A 16,809-nucleotide genomic window follows, 5' to 3' on the forward strand; every position below is an offset into this window, starting at 1 on the left:
CTAGCTTATGAAGAACAACCATGTTTAATTTTAAAGGGTCAATCTTTAAAAGACCCTTTATTTCTTCCGAAGGGGTTCCAGAAGTACCTTATAACAGTAGCAGTAAAGGCAGCTCTCAATTTATATTGGCAACTGTCCTCACAAACTGTGAATCCATGAAATGCAACATTTTCCATGACAGGAGCCATGTTCAAGGTGGGGACATCCAATTCCACTTACATCATCAATGACAATGAAGTTCTCTGACACTGCAAAAATTCAGGCCTTTACATGCAGAGCTTCACCCAATAAAAATGAAGGTACATAAAACCAAGGAACTGATATGTTTCACCAAATTAGTTTATAATGCGTAGTATAGTGAAAGAGTCTTATGTTCAAATGCTGCACACTGACTTGTATTACAAAAATGGAACATGCTGCAGTTAAATACTGAGGCAGACCTTACTCTTAACTGCAACTTTGAAGGGATAAAATATGAATCCTATTCAAGCTCTATCAAGCATAGCATTTTAAGGGCAAATACAGTGTGTCAAGACCATAAAGGAAGTATTAAAGTCATGCATCTTATTCTCTAGTTTATTCATATAAAGAAACCTAATCAAAACGTACCAGACTTCGGTGAAACCTCATCTCCGATACCTTACACAGTTTGGTCTCTCTTCCAAAGAAAGAATTTACTGGTTGTAAAGGAGGTATAACAGAGCCTCATAGATTTATCCCTGGAATTAGAGTGTTGTGCTCAGGAGAGATGGAATGGAATGAGTCCATACTGAACAAAGTTTAGACAAATTTGTTAAAATATAATTATTTTAGCTGACTTCGCAGTTCAGATGATATCTTCTTTTCCCTGGCTAGGTGGATCAGAACAAACAGTCACAGTTTCAGGATAGGGAATAGAAAATTGAGGACTGAGGAGATCAGAACTTTCTTCAGCAGGTTGCAAACAATTAAGGAAAGCATGTGGATAAATTCAGTAACGCCAAGACACGAAGTTTAAAAACACCGTGTTGAGAAAGATTTGACAAAATGGTGAAAATTAAACAAAATTTAAACAGTCAGTAGAGAATAGAGAATGTTAACAGATTATTTAAAAAAAAACAGATTTTGTTGACTGACATGAATAACTTTTTTGCTCAGTAATGGGGGGTGGGGGGGGAGGGGGAAGAGGATGGAGTTGAGAGAGTAATATAAATATTGTGGGGTGTGTTGCTTTCCAAAAGGAGGTTGAGAAATAGCCACATAATAGGCTTGTCAGGAAAGTTGTAGCCCATGGAATAATAGGGATTATGGCAACATGAATAGGAAATGGCTGATTGACATGAAATAGTAGTGGTGAACAGATGTCTTTCTGACCGCAGAAGGCAGCAAAATCAATGTAGTGTTCAAAATCCCATGCAAGGGCTGCACAAAACACTACATAGGACAAACAGGTAGACAGCTAACAATCTGCATCCATGAACACCAACTAGCCATGAAACAACACGATCAGCTATCCTTAGTAGCCACACACGCAGATGACAAGCAACATGAATTCGACTGGGACAACACTACCATTATAGGACAAGCCAAACAGAGAACAGCCAGGGAATTCCTAGAGGCATGGCACTCATCCACAGATTTAATCAATAAGCTCATTGACCTAGACCAATATACCGACCACTGCAAAGGACAGCTGAAACTGACAACCGGAAGTGGCAGATTCAAACCACTACAAATGCCAGAGGAAAGATCACAGAAGCGCTTCACAGGAGGCTCCCAAGCACTGAGGATGTCACCTAGACAGGGACGAAACGTCTTCAACACAAATTCCCAGCTCGGTGAACAGAACCACAACAACCAGCACCCGAGCTACAAATCTTCTCACAAACTTTGAGCAGAAGGCATATGGTGGGATCCCTTAAAATATGGAGGGAGTGAGCACTGCAGATGCTGGAGATCATAGTCGAAGAGTGAGGTGTTGGAAAAGCACAGCCAGACAGCATCATTTGTCCAGATTAAACTTCATCTGCCATTTCTCTATCCAAATCTACAATCTATATCCCACTATACCATTTGCATATCCTCCATATTATCTGCAATCTGCCAATTTTCATATTATCTGCGAACTTATTAATGAGACTACCTACATTGCCCTAGATCAGTGATGCAGTGGTTAACTCTGCTGCCTCACAGCACCAGGGACCCAGGTTCGTTTCCAGCCTTTGCTAACTATCTGTGTGGAGTTTGCACATCCCCCCCCCCCCGTGTCTACCTGGGTTTCCTTTGGGTGCTCTGGTTTTCTCCCACAATCCAAAGATGGCATGTTAGGTGAATTGGCCACGCTGGATTTCCCATAGTGTTCGGGAATAGGTTTGGGTGGGTTACTCTTTGGGGGTCATTGTGGATTTGTTGGGCCTAATGGCCTGTTTCCACACTGCAAAGATTCTATGATGCTATGACTACTTATAAAGGTCCCAGCAATGAACCCTGCAGAACACCACTAGTTACTGATACTTTCCAAAAAGTATCTTTCTACTACTATGCTCTGTCTTCAGTTTTGTATCCATCTGGCCAGCTCATCCTAGATCTCATGAAACTCTACTTTCCGTACTTGGCTGCTATAAGGTACCTTATCAAATACGTTACAAAATTCCATGTAGACAACATTCACTGACCTTCCCTCATTAATCATTGTCATCTCCTTGAAAAACTCAATCAAATTCTGCAAACAAATCCATGCTGCCTATTACTAACAAGTCTATTTGCTTCCAAATGTGAATAAATGATCTCTCATTATGTTCTCCAACAGCTTCCACACCATTGATGTCAAACCTGTAATTACCTGGCTTATCTCTGGTCATTCTCCAGTCTTCTGGAACCTCACTTGAGGCCAAAGAGGACACAAAGATATCTGTTAACACTTGAATAATTTCCTTTCTTGCCTTCCACAGTATCTTGGAAAAGATTGCATCTGGCCTTGGGGATTTGTCTACCTTAATGCATTTCAAGGCACCCAACACTTCCGCCTCCATTACGTTGATCTGCTTGAGAGTAGTTACACATCTTTCCCTAAGCTCAACATGCCTCACATCCTGTCTTCAGTGAATACTGATGTGCTCATTAAAGATCTTACCCATTTGTTCTGGCTTCACATATATCCTCCCTTGTTTAGTCTTGAGTGAACCTACTCTTTCATAGCTATCCTTTTCTTCCAAACAGATGTACAAAATGTCTTGGGATTTCCCTTAATCCTGCTGTGCAAGGGCATGCCATAAGTCCTTTTAGCCCTCCTACCTTCCTGGTTGAGCTCCTTCCTACATTATTTATATTCTTCAAGGACTTTGTTTTTAGTTGCCCATAATCATAGACTCTTTACAGTGCGAAAGCAGGTCGTTCAGCCCAGAGTCAGCACCGACTCTCCGAAGAGTATCCCACCCAGACTCACTCTTCTACTCTATTGCAAACCGTGCATTTCCACTGAGCCTACCCATCCCTGAAGACTATGGGCTATTTAGCATGACCAATCGGGCGGCACGGTGGCACAGTGGTTAGCACTGCTGCCTCACAGCGCCAGGGACCTGGGTTCAATTCCCGCCTCAGGCGACTGACTGTGTGGAGTTTGCACATTCTCCCCGTGTCTGCGTGGGTTTCCTCCGGGTGCTCCGGTTTCCTCCCACAGTCTAAAGATGTGCGGGTCAGGTGAATTGGCCATGCTAAATTGCCCGTAGTGTTAGGTAAGGGGTATATGTAGGGGTATGGGTGGGTTGCGCTTCGGCGGGTCGGTGTGGACTTGTTGGGCCGAAGGGCCTGTTTCCACACTGTAAGTAATCTAATCAAATTCACCAAACCTGTACGTATTCAGACTGTGGGAGCAGCTGGGGGAAACCCATGCAGATACAAAGGGAGAATGTGTAAATTCCACTCAGACAATTGCCTGAGCCCGAAATCAAACCTGGGACTCTGGCGCTGCAAAGCAGCAGTACTAACCATGAACCCCTTTTGTTTCCTTTTTTTAAAAACTAAGCCAGTAATTCCCCATAATCCAAACTTTCCGAATTCTGCCATCCCTGTCCTTCATTTTCACTGGAACATGTATGCCTTGCACTCTAATCAACTGGTCTTTAAAAGATTTCCGCATGTCAGATGTGGATTTACCCTTAAACAGCCATTCCCAATCCACATTCTCCAAGTTTTGCCTCATTCAGTTATAGTCAAGAGTGTGTTGGCGGAAAAGGCAGCATCTGAGGAGCAGGAAAATCGACGTCTCTCGCTCCTAGAATGCTGCTTGATCTGCTGTGCTTTTCCAGCACCACACTCTTGACTCTGATCTCCAGCACCTGCAGTCCTCACTTTCTCCTACTTCCACTATAATTAGCTTTCCCCCAATTTAACACCTTAATCTGAGGTTCACTTTTGTATTTGATAATGTACAGAATTATGGTTGCAATTCCTAAAATACTTCCCTACTGAAACTCTGATCACTTGACTGTCTGTGCTCATCTCACAATATCAGGTGCAATATGGCCCCCTCTCTCGGACTATCTACATACTGTTTCAAAAAACCCTCCTAGACACACCAAATAAATGGCTTCCCATCCAGAACTACTGCAGAAAATACAGATGCATCGGATTAAGGGTGATTTAGCGACTTGGATCAAACATTGGCTATCTGTAAGACGACAGTGGGTGATGGTTGGTAGCAAATGTTCATCCGGGAATTCAATTACTAGTGGTGTACAACAAGGATCTGTTTTGGGACCATTGCTGTTTGTCATTTTTATAAATGACCTGGATGAGGGCGCAGAAGGATGGGTTGGTAAGTATGTGGATAACACTAAGATCATTGGAGTGGTAGACAGTGCGGAAGGATGTTGCAGGTTACAGACGGACATAGATAAGCTGCAGAGCTGGGCTAAGCGTTTAACGCTGAAAAGTGTGGCGATTCATTTGGAAAGGAGTAACAGGAATACAGAGTACTGGGCTAATGGTAAGAGTCTTGATAGTGCAGATGAGCAGAGAGATCTCGGTGTCAACAAGCATAGATCCCTGAAAGTTGCCACAGGTTGCTAGGATTGTTAAGAAGGCGTACGATGTGTGAGCTTTTATTGGTAGAGGGATTGAGTTTCAGAGCCATGACATCATGTTGCAACTTTACAAAACTCTGGTCTCACTGCATTTGGAGCATTGTGTGCAGTTCTGGCAGCTACATGTTAGGAAATATGTGGAAGCATTGGATAGGGTGCAGAAGAGATTTACTAGGATGTTGCCTGGTATGGAGGGAAGGTCTTATGAGGAAAGGCTGAGGGACTTCGAGACTGTTTTTAGAGAGAAGTTAAGAGGTGACTTAATGGAGAAGTACAAGATGATCAGAGGATTAGATAGGGTGGACAGTGAGAGCCTTTTTCCTTGGATGTTGATGGCTAGCACGAGGGGACATAGCTTTAAATGGAGGGGTGATAAGTATAGGACAGATGTCAGAGGTAGTTTCTTTATTCAGAGTAGTAATGCCCTGCCTGCAACAGTGGCAGATTTGCCAACTTTCAGGGCATTTAAATGGTCATCGGATAAACAAATGGATGATATGTAGGTTAGATGGGCTTCAGATTGGATTCACAGGTTGGCGCAACATCGAAGGCTGAAGGGTCAGTTTGGCGCTGTTATGTTCTATGTTCGTACAAACCTCCACACTAAGGGAGTCCCAGTCAATAAAGGGAAAGTGAAAAATCAGAAAATTTGTTGCATCTCTTGTTGGCAGCTGAGAAGTCTATAGTATAATCCCATCATTGCGATTGAATCCTTCCTTCCTATTCCTGCCTTTAGTTCTGATGAAAGATCATTGACATGAAACATTACTTTCACTGATGCCACTGAGCTGGTTCTTATTTTAGGTTTCCAGCATTTGCAGTAACCTCTGTACACTCTTGATACTGATTGCTGCTGAACACAAAAATACAAGGCTGAAAGACAGATTATTCCATGTCTGGAGTTGCAGTGCAGAAGGGAGACCTTCAACTTTCAGCAGCACCCCAATATTGACTCTGAAGAAGATTGCACTTGTACAAGGGGGCATATGAATTGGCAGGAAAGGACCAAGTACCTTGCCGGACATTTTGCTGGTGCTGTTGGGGAGGCCATAAACTAACTTGGTAAGATGAAAAGTAGAAAAGAAAACCTGGGTGCATGGAACCAGACACCCAGACTGAGCTTGACTTAAGAGCCCAGGTGGGTCATGTGATGGCCAGGAGAAATGGCTGGACAAACCACTGGAGTGAACAAGGGAACTGAAAGACTGAGGAAATTTTAAATTACTCAGACAGGTGCTAGAACTAACAAAACTCCATCAAAAGGTACCCCAACCTATTTTATGTTACAGAATTGTGGACTATCGACCATTTAGAAGATTGGGTAAAGTGGACTAAAGATAGCCACAAGCCATTTCCATCTGGTGGCTCCTTTAACTTAGAAAGAATATCCTGTCTAGAGAAGTGCCTCCTACATAAAGACTAAAGTAAAAGAGGTAAGAAGAAGTTACATTGGCCAACTTTTGGAGACTGGTAAAGGGAAGCCACAAGGAGAAGAGAGTAAGTTACTGAAGCAAGTCATTTTGGGAAGAAAAAGAAGCTGAAAGTAGAAAGAAAACTATGGTTAGACCTTCCAAAGGATGTAAGCCAAGTGCCTATCCCCTCACGCAGAATGATTGGGAAGCTTTAGACCAAGAGTTAGAATATTATTATTCCCCGCCACTGCCTTATCAGGCCCTGAACAAGACCCAGGTGGTGGGCATTAACACGGTGCCCGCACGAGCCACCCTGCTGAAAATACTAGGTTAAAGACAGATCTTAGAAAACATCAACAAGAAGATATAAAAACCGGTTATAAGCTCCAGTCGCAGGGAATATAAACAGTCTCAGTGCCAGGGTCAGGGCAGCAGCAGACCCAATGCAATACATATGGATGCAACAATGACACTCATCAACACTGAGCCTGGTAGGTTTCCAAGGTGATATTTCCCTAATCCTCAGGGAGGACAGCCAGTGTTGGTTCATGACACTGGACCCTGTCAAATCTCAGAACGATTATTGACAATCTCCCTGAAGCTGCCATTCAATTCGAAATAGCTATTAATGAATTACATACCATAGTCCTTTGCTATTAACCTAGCATAAATGGATATGGAAACCCTCCTTAAGATTGGCTCAAAGGCAAATTGGAAAGCGTTAGAAGATAAATTTAAAGGATTTAAAGAACACAGTCACAGTCCTAACCCTAGACCCATAACCCGTACCCAATATAATGATTTCTGGGAATCGGGTTTTGCATGGAGCCCTTTCCAAGAAAGCTAATCAGGCAAAAATAATAAAAACTACATAAAAGAAAGATGAGGATGTTGAGAAAATGGAGAAAATTATGGATCAATACTCCAGAATGAATAAGGACCAATACCAGGCAGCAATGGTGACTGCCTCGGCAAACAGGCTTAGATCAGAATTAAGAGATCCACTGAAATTAGTCAGTCTTGGCTGGCACTTAACTTCCCTGATCGTGGCTCTATTCTCAAGGATCTGCAAGATAGACACAGGGAAAATAAAGGAAAGCAATCTATACTAATCGAACAAGCTTTAAAACCAGTAATAACGTTTCAGCAACCTGCCATTACTCTCAGAGTCAGCAGCAGTCCTGGCAGTAAGTTAAGGGTGAGGTGGAATGAGGTGGAAGGAGAGGTTATGGCAGGTGGAATAGAGGTAGAGGAAGCCAGCGAAGGTACGTTAATATCACAGGAGACTGACAGGACATTATTCTAATACTTGCCTTACATGCTAGCAGTCCCAGCTAAATTGGCATCCTCAGCAGTTATGGTCGTAATCATGTTAATACCCAGCAAGCCCAGGCTCACACCAGACCTCAGACCAATTTCACAGTCCAAAATCCAGGGGGATACCAAAACTCTGGCTACTCTGGCCAGCACAGTCGCACCCAGTTGCCTTCCTTGCCCAGCTGACCGTTACGTCAACCAGTGCGACACAAGAGCCCATAATAATTCGTCACTTAGGCAACAAACGCATTTGTTTTCAGTGAACACTGGAGCAAATTACACATTCCTGACTAAGAAACAAGCTAAAGAGATCCCTCACTCCACCTCCCACGTTACAGTCTCAAGGCGTACAAGCATCCTGCAGACTATATCATTTTCCGAGCCTCTGCATTTACTACTCACGGATTTGATAATTGCCATCCATTCCTCCTATCTGACAAGTCTCCTTTGAACCTATGCAGGAGAGACTTGTGCAAAATGAACACAGCCATTATATGCTCAGAAAATGGATTAAGGTCCACATCCGGGAGGAGAAATATGGCACGTTTCTACTTAAGTCAAAGCCAGCCCCGGTCTTCTATGCATGGTTCAGCTATTCCTCTTACCTTGGCAGTACCCTTTCGGATACGAATGAGTCTCTTCTGAAAGCAGACTCTCTCTCTACCTCGGCTCCATACAATTGGCACTTTAAACTCCATTGCAGCACCTTCTATCACAAGGAAGGAGAGTATATGGGGAAAACAAGTCTTTCTTTCAACTGCAGGATAGCGAGCCTCACTATACACTATCAGTCTTGCAGAGACATGAGCCCCATGACCTGGGACCCATGATAAAGCATATGAAGGGGTGGAAAGGAAGTGGATAATGGATAAAAGGACACATGTTTGCTATGTGGCAGAACAATGGCTGCATCAGTCCTCTTCCTCCATCAGAAAGCAGAGGAACTCCTAATCCAAGTCCCACCTCACATTTGGTCCAGCCATACCAATGAAGTCGGGAAAGTGTTGACCTCTCAGCCTTACAAAGTCACTCTCAACCTAGCTGTGTCACTCCCACAAAATGGGCAGCACGGTGGTACAGTGGTTAGCACTGGTGCCTCACAGTGCCAGAGACCCGGGTTCAATTCCTGCCTCAGGCAACTGTCTGTGTGGAGTTTGCACATTCTCCCAGTGTCTGCGTGGGCTTCCTCTGGGTGCTCCGGTTTCCTCCCACATTCCAAAAATGTGTAGGTTAGGTGAATTGGCCATGCTAAATTGCCTGTAGTGTTAGGTGAAGGGATAAATGTTGGGGAATGGGTTTGGGTGGGTTGCTCTTCGGAGGGTCGGTGTGGACTTGTTGGGCCGAAGGGCCTGTTTCCACACTAAGTAATCTAATCTAAAAAAAAATACCTAATATCTTCTTTCTCAGGCTGCAGAACAAGGAATTTATCAAGTCTCTACCAGAAGTACCTCCAATACACTTATCCTGCCAGTTCAGAAGCCAGATAGTGACATTTTGTTCAGGACCTCTGGGCAGTGAATGAATTGGTCTTTTCTATCTATCCAGTGGTCCGAAATCCAACTACCATTCTCCGAATATTCCAGCAGGTTCCCTGTATTACAGTCATCAATTTGTGTTCGGTCTTTCTCTATCCCAATACACTCGGACTCACAGGTTCTTTTTATTTTCACCTGCCGAGGAACCCAATACACTTGGACAAGCATCCCACAGGGTTGAACTGAAATTACCTACTTTTTCTCCCAGAGCTTGAAGAAATATCTGGAAGATGTAACTTTTCAAGCAAGCTCTACTTTGATACAGTAAGTGGATAACGATTTGCTTTTGGTATCCCCTAGTAAGCAAGCTTGCAAAACTGACTCTACTATCCCCAGCTAAGAAAGGCCATAAAGATTTGAAAGCTAAGCTGAAATTTGTATCCGAAGAGTCTGCTATTTGGGACATAAACTATATCAGGTTACCAGACAGCTATCAATGGATAGATTCAAGGCTATCTGCTCAGCCCAACTGCCTGTCACTAAACGGGAGAAAAACATTTCTTTAGGCATGTCTAGATATTGTTTACAATGGATTGCTAATTATGCTGAGCAGGTCTGCCCGCTCCTGGACATTTCTATGCCTTTGCAGCCTGATACCCTGATCTGGAATGAGGAAGCCAAAGAAGCTTTTCAAATCCCTCAAGCAGTGCCTTGTTTCAGCTCCATTGCTAGGCTTTCCTAACTATGCAAAGCCCTTTAACGTATTTTCCCACCATAAGTCTGGTTTTGCCCAATCTGTCCTTACACAGATTCATGGAGATAGTCAACGCCCTTGACTGGATCCTGTTGCTGGGGGCTTAGCTGTTTGACTGCCTACTCTTGCTGCCACCTCCTATTCCATTAAACAGGCTCAAGCTATCACTCTAAACCCATTGCATGCTCCCACTCTGTTGAGATCTTAATAACTAAATGTTTCACTCCACACTTGACCTCAGCCTGCACCATTAAGTATGAAGTGGAATTACTCTCTAATCCAAACTTCACCATCAAATGCTACTCAACCTTAAATTTGGCAACATTCCTACCAACTCCTGAAGATGGCATCCCTCATTGCTACAAACAGTTACCCAATCAGTCTCAAAACCTTGGGTTAATCTGAACGAAGGCCTGCTCGGAAACACTATTTTGTTGATGGTTCTGCCTTAACAAAAAATGACAATGGACACTGCTGTGCAGGCTATGCTGTCACCACAGACTACTAGGACAAACAGAGTTGTTATCTCTGGTTTGTTACCCGTGCCACGTGAGAGGGCGGCAAGGAATAGGGAGAGATATCAGCTGAACACGTGGCTACAAGGATGGTGTCGGAGGGAGAGTTTCAGGTTCTTGGACAATTGGGGCTCATTCTGGGGAAGGTGGGACTTGAACAAACAGGACAGTCTTCACTTGAGCCAGAGGGGTACTAATATCCTGGGTGGGAAATTTGCTGGTGATATTCGGGTGGGTTTAAACCAGCTCAGCAGGGGGATGGGAACCAGGAGTGTAGTTGCAGTGCACAGGAGGATGAGAGTAGGGAGGACAGGGACAGAATTTCAGGGTCACAGGAATGTGCTGGCAGACAGCAAACTGGTTTGAAGTGTGTCTACTTCAACACCGGAAGTATCCGAAATGAGGTAGGTGAGCTTGCAGCATGGATAGGTACCTGGGACTTTGATGTTATGGCCATTTCGGAGACATGGATAGAGCAGGGTGAGAAATGGATGTTGCAGATTCCAGGGTTTAGATCTTTCATCAAGAACAGGCAAGGTGGTAAAAGAGGGAGAGGCATGGCCTTGTTAGTCAAGGATAGAACATAAAACATAGAAAAATACAGCGCAGTACAGGCCCTTCGGCCCTCGATGTTGCGCCGACCAAAGCCTACCTAACCTACACTAGCCCAATAACCTCCAGGGAGGGTCCACCACTGCTACTGGCAGGGCATTCCATGAACTCACAACCCGCTGAGTAAAGAATCTACCCCTAACATCTGTCCTATACCTACCACCCCTTAATTTAAAGCTATGTCCCCTAGTAACACCTGACTCCATTAGCGGAAAAAGGTTCTCACTGTCAACCCTATCTAAACCCCTAATCATCTTGTACACCTCTATCAAATCTCCCCTAAACCTTCTTTTCTCCAATGAGAACAGCCCCAGGTGCCTCAGCCTTTCCTCATATGATCTTCCTACCATGCCAGGCAACATCCTGGTAAACCTCCTCTGCACTCATTCCAATGCCTCCACGTCCTTCCTTAGTATGGCGACCAAAACTGCACACAATACTCCAGATGAGGCCGCACCAGAGTCTTATACAACTGCAACATGACCTCAGGACTCCGGAACTCAATTCCTCTACCAATAAAACCCAGTACACCATATGCCTTCTTCACAGCACTATTTATCTGGGTGGCAACTTTCAGAGATCTGTGTACATGGACACCAAGATCCCTCTGCTCATCCACACTAGCAAGTAGCCTACCATTAGCCCAGTAATCCATCTTCTTGTTACTCCTACCAAAGTAAATGACTTCAACTTAGCTACATTGAACTCCATTTGCCACCTTTCTGCAAATAACATAGTATAACAGTGGCTGAGAAAACTTTTGAGGAGGTCTCATCTGCTGAGGTAGTGTGGGCTGAGGTTAGAAACAGGAAAGGAGAGGTCACACTGCTTGGAGTTTTTTTATACACCTCCACATAGTTCCAGGGAGGTGGAAGAGAGGATTAGCAAAATATTCCGGGTAGGAGTGAAAGGAACAGGGTGGTCATTATGGGGGACTTTCACTTCCCCAATATTGACTGGAAATGCTATAACTCTAGTACGTCGGATGGATCAGTTTTTGTCCAACGAGTACAGGAGGGTTTCCTGACACAATATTTTGAAGGGCTGACAAGAGGGGAGGCCACACTGGATCTGGTGCTTGGTAATGAATCAGGCTAGGTGTCTGATTTAGTTGTAGGCGAGCACTTTGGACAGAGTGACCATAATTCAGTTACATTTACTTTAGCGATAGAAAGGGATAGGTACATGCCACAGGTCAAGAGTTATCAATGGGGCAAGGGCAATTATAATGTGCTTAGGCAAGAATTAGTATGCATAGAATGGGGTAGCAAAATGCAGGGGATGCAGACAATGGAAATGTGGAGCTGGTTTAGGGAACAGATATTGCGTGTCCTTGATAGGTATGTGCCGGTCAGGCAGGGAGTAAGTGATAAGGTACGGGAACCATGGTTTACTACAGAAATTGCATCTCTTAGAGTCATAGAGATGTACAGCATGGAAACAGACCCTTCGGTCCAACCTGTCCATGCCGACCAGATATCCCAACCCAATCTACTCCTACCTGCCACATATCCCTCCAAACCATTCCTATTCATATACCCATCTAAATGCTTCTTAAATGTTGTAATTGTACCAGCCTCCACCACTTCCTCTGGTAGCTCAATCCATATACATACCACTCTGTGTGAAAAAGTTGCTCCTTAGGTCTCTTTTATATCTCTCCTCTCACCCTAAACCTATGCTCTCTAGTTCTGGACTCCCCGAACCCAGGGAAAGGACTTTGCCTATTTACCCTATCCATGTCCCTCTTAATTTTGTAAACCTCTACAAGGTCACCCCTCAGCCTCCGACACTCCAGGGAAAACAGCACCAGCCTGTTCAGCCTTTCCCTGTAGATCAAATCCTCCAACCCTGGCAACATCCTTGTAAATCTTTTCTGAACCCTTTCAAGTTTCACAACATCTTTCCAATAGAAAAGAGACCAGAACTGCACACAATATTCCAACAGTGGCCTAACCAGTGTCCTGTACAGCCGCAACATGACCACCCAACTCCTGTATTCAATACTCTGACTAATAAAGGAAAGCACACCAAACGCCTTCTTCACTATCCTATCTACCTGTGACTCCACTTTCAAGGATCTATGAACCTGCACTCCAAGGTCTTTTTGTTCAGCTCCCTAGGACCTTAACATTAAGTGTATAAGTTTTGCTAAGATTTGCTTTCCCAAAATGCAGCACCTTGCATATATCAAAATTAAACTCCATCTGCCACTTCTCAGCCCATTGGCCCATCTGGTCAAGATCCTATTATAATCTGAGGTAACCATCTATTTCCCTACAGTCTTTATCATCCATATCCTTTTCCATAGTAAGTACTGATGCAAAATACTCATTTAGTATCTCCCCCATTTTCTGCGGCTCCACACAATGGCTGCCTTGCTGATCTTTGAGGGGGCTCTATTCTCTCCCTAGTTACCCTTTTGTCCTTAAATGTATTTGTAAAACCCTTTTGGATTCTCCTTAATTCTATTGGCCAAAGCTATCTCATGTCCCTTTTTGGCCTCCTGATTTCCCTCTTAAGTATACTCCTACGTCCTTTATACTCTAAGGGTTCACTCGATCAATGCTGTCTACACCTTACTAAGCTTCCTTCTTTTTCTTAACCAAACCCTCAATTTCTTTAGTCATCGAGCATTCCCTATACCTACCAGCCTTTCCTTTCACCCTAACAGGAATATGCTTTCTCTGGATTCTCGTTATCTCATTTCTGAAGGCTTCCCATTTTCCAGCCATCCCTTTACCTGCGAACATCTGCCCCCAATCAGCTTTCGAAAGTTCTTGCCTAATACTGTCAAAATCTGTTAAGAAGAAGAAGGAGCCTTATGTGTTGATGAGGCAAGATGCTTCAGATGAGGTGATGTTACAGATCAGCTGGGAAGGATTTAAAGACAGACATGAAGAACAAAGAGAGGACACGAGCAGTCTTTAGCAAATAGAATGAAGGAGAATCCTAAAGATTTCCATAGCTATGGTGAGGAATAAAAGGATGACTAGAGTAGGAATAGGGCCAGTCAAAGATAGAAATGGGAAGTTGTGTATGGACCCTGTGGAAATCGGAGAGGTGCTAAATGAACATTTCTCATCGGTTTTCATTCAGGAAAAGGAGAACATTGTAGAGAAGAATGAGGTTGGAGATATTAGACTGGAAAGGATCGAGGTTAATTACGAACAGGTGTTATCAACTCTAGAACGAGTGAAAGTAGACAAGTCCCTGGGCCGGATGGGATTTATCTGAGGATTCTCTGGGAAGCTAGGGCCTTTGGCTTTGATATTTGAGTCGTCATTGTCTACAGGTTTCGTACCAGAGAACTGGAGGATTGCAAATGTTGCGCCCTTGTTCAAGAAGGGCAGCAGAGATGACCCAGGTAATTACAGACCAGTGAGCCTTACTTCTGTTGAAGGAAAGGTTTTGGAAAGGATTAAAGGAGATAAGATTTATAATCATCTCACAAGCAACAATTTGATTTCAGTTAGTCAACATGGTTTCATCAAGAGCAGGTTGTGTCTCACAAATCTCATTGACTTTATTGAGAAGGTAGATGAGGATAGGGCAGTTGACATGGTATACATGGACTTCAGTCAAGCCTTTGATAAGGTTCCACATGGTAGGCTGTTAGAGAAAATGCAGAGGCATGGAATTGAGGGAGATTCAATAGTTTGGATTAGAAACTGGCTTTCTGAAAGAAAGTGGTGGTTGATGGAAAATATTCAGCCTGGAGTCCGGTTACTAGTGGTGTACCACAAGGATCTGTTTAGGGACCACTGCTGTTTGTCATTTTTATAAATGACTTAGATGCAGGCATTGGTGGATGGATTAGTAAATTTGCATACAACACTAAAGTCAGAGGAGTCGTGGACAGTTTGGAAGAATGTTACAGGTTGCAGGGGGACTTGGATAAACTGCAGATTTGGGCTGAGAGATGGCAAATGGAGTTCAATGCAGCTAAGTGTGAGGTGATGCACTTTGGGAAGAATGACAGGAAGGCAAAGTACTGGGTCAATGGAAAGATTCTTGGTAGTGTGGATATGCAGAGGGATCTTGGAGTCCATGTACATAGATCCCTGAAAGTTGCAACCCAGGTGGATAGTGTTGTTAAGGCGGCATACAGTGCGTTAGGTTTCATTTGTAGAGGGATTGAGTTCCAGAGCCACAATATCATGCTGCAACTATACAAACGCTGGTGCGGCCACACTTGGAATATTATGTTCAGTTCTGGTCCCCATATTTTGGGAAGGATGTGGAAGCATTGGAAAAGGTGCAGAGGAGATTTACCAGGATGTTGCCTGGTTGAGAGGGAAGGTCTTATGAGAAAAGGCTGAGACACTTGGGTCTGCTCTCATTGGAAAGGCGGCGGCTAAGAGGGGATTTGATGGAGACATACAAGACGATCAGAGGATTAGACAGGGCAGACAGTGAAAGTCTTTTTTCCTAGGATGATGACGTCACCTTGTATGAGGGGGCATAACTACAAATTGAGGGGTGATAAATTTAAGACAGATGTCAGAGGCAGGTTCTTTAAGTAGAGAGAGAGTGGTAAGAGCACGGAATGCCCTACCTGCTAATGTAGTCAACTCAGCCAGATTAGGGAGATTTAAACAATCCTTAGATAAGCACATGGAAGATTTTGGGATAGTATAGGGGGACGAGCTGAGAATAGTTCACAGGTCGGCACAACATAGAGGGCCGAAAGGCCTGTTGTGTGCTGTATTGTTCTTTGTTCTATGTACTCTCTGGTCAAATTGGCCGCTCTCCCTTACATTTTCTCTGCTCAACAAGCTGAACTTTTTGACCTAACACAAGCATGTATATTGGCTACTGACCTCCCTTCTCTTCCTGGATCCCTCCATCTCCATTTCCAGTTCCACCAATTGACTCAACACGGACATCTATGACAAACCCACTGACTCCCACAGCTAACTGGAGTACACCTCCTCCTACCTTGTCTCCTGTAAAAATGCATCTGGAGTACACCTCGTCTGCTCCCAGGAGGACAAATTCTATCACAGGATATCCCAGATCGCTTCCTTCTTCAAAGACCACAATTTCCCCTCCCACGTAGTCGACAATGCCCTCCAGTGCATCTCCTCTACGTCTCGCAACTCCACCCCTCTAATCGCAACAAGGTCAGAAACCCTCTAGTCCTCACCTTCCATGCCACCAAGCTCGCATCATCTGTTGTCACTCCCGCCACCTACAAACAGACCCCACTACCAAGGATATATTTCCATTCCCACCCGTGTGTTTCCGGAGATGATAATCCCCCGTGACTTCCTTGTTAGGTCCACATCCCTCACCAACCCAAGTTCCACTCTCAGCATCTTCTCCTGCCACCGCAAGAAATGCAAAGCCTGCACCCATACCTCCCCCATTACCTCTGTCAAAGCCCTAAAGGATCCTTCCACATCCATTAGAGATATACCTATACTTCCACTTATGTCATCTACTGTGTCTGCTGCTCGCGATCTGGTCTCGTCTACATTGGGGAGACAGGATGCCAACTTGTGAGAACATTTTTGGTACACATGCACTAAAAATCTCCACCACCGTGTGGCTGAGCAATAACACCTCCTCCAACTCCATCAAGGACATGCAAATTCTAGGCCACCTCCATTGCCAAACTCTAACCATTCGCACCTGGAGGAAGAATCCCTCATCTTC

At 44.2% G+C, this 16,809-nt stretch overlaps 1 protein-coding gene across 1 annotated transcript in view; it reads right to left on the bottom strand.

Annotated features, from left to right (window-relative positions):
* The window catches only part of LOC132823157 (pantothenate kinase 3), a 98,025-nt gene that overhangs the window by 49,320 nt on the left and 31,896 nt on the right, over nucleotides 1-16,809 (bottom strand). The window lies entirely within an intron of this gene.

This window comes from Hemiscyllium ocellatum, chromosome 16 (assembly GCF_020745735.1).
Source record: "Hemiscyllium ocellatum isolate sHemOce1 chromosome 16, sHemOce1.pat.X.cur, whole genome shotgun sequence".
Taxonomy (NCBI): Eukaryota; Metazoa; Chordata; class Chondrichthyes; order Orectolobiformes; family Hemiscylliidae; genus Hemiscyllium; species Hemiscyllium ocellatum.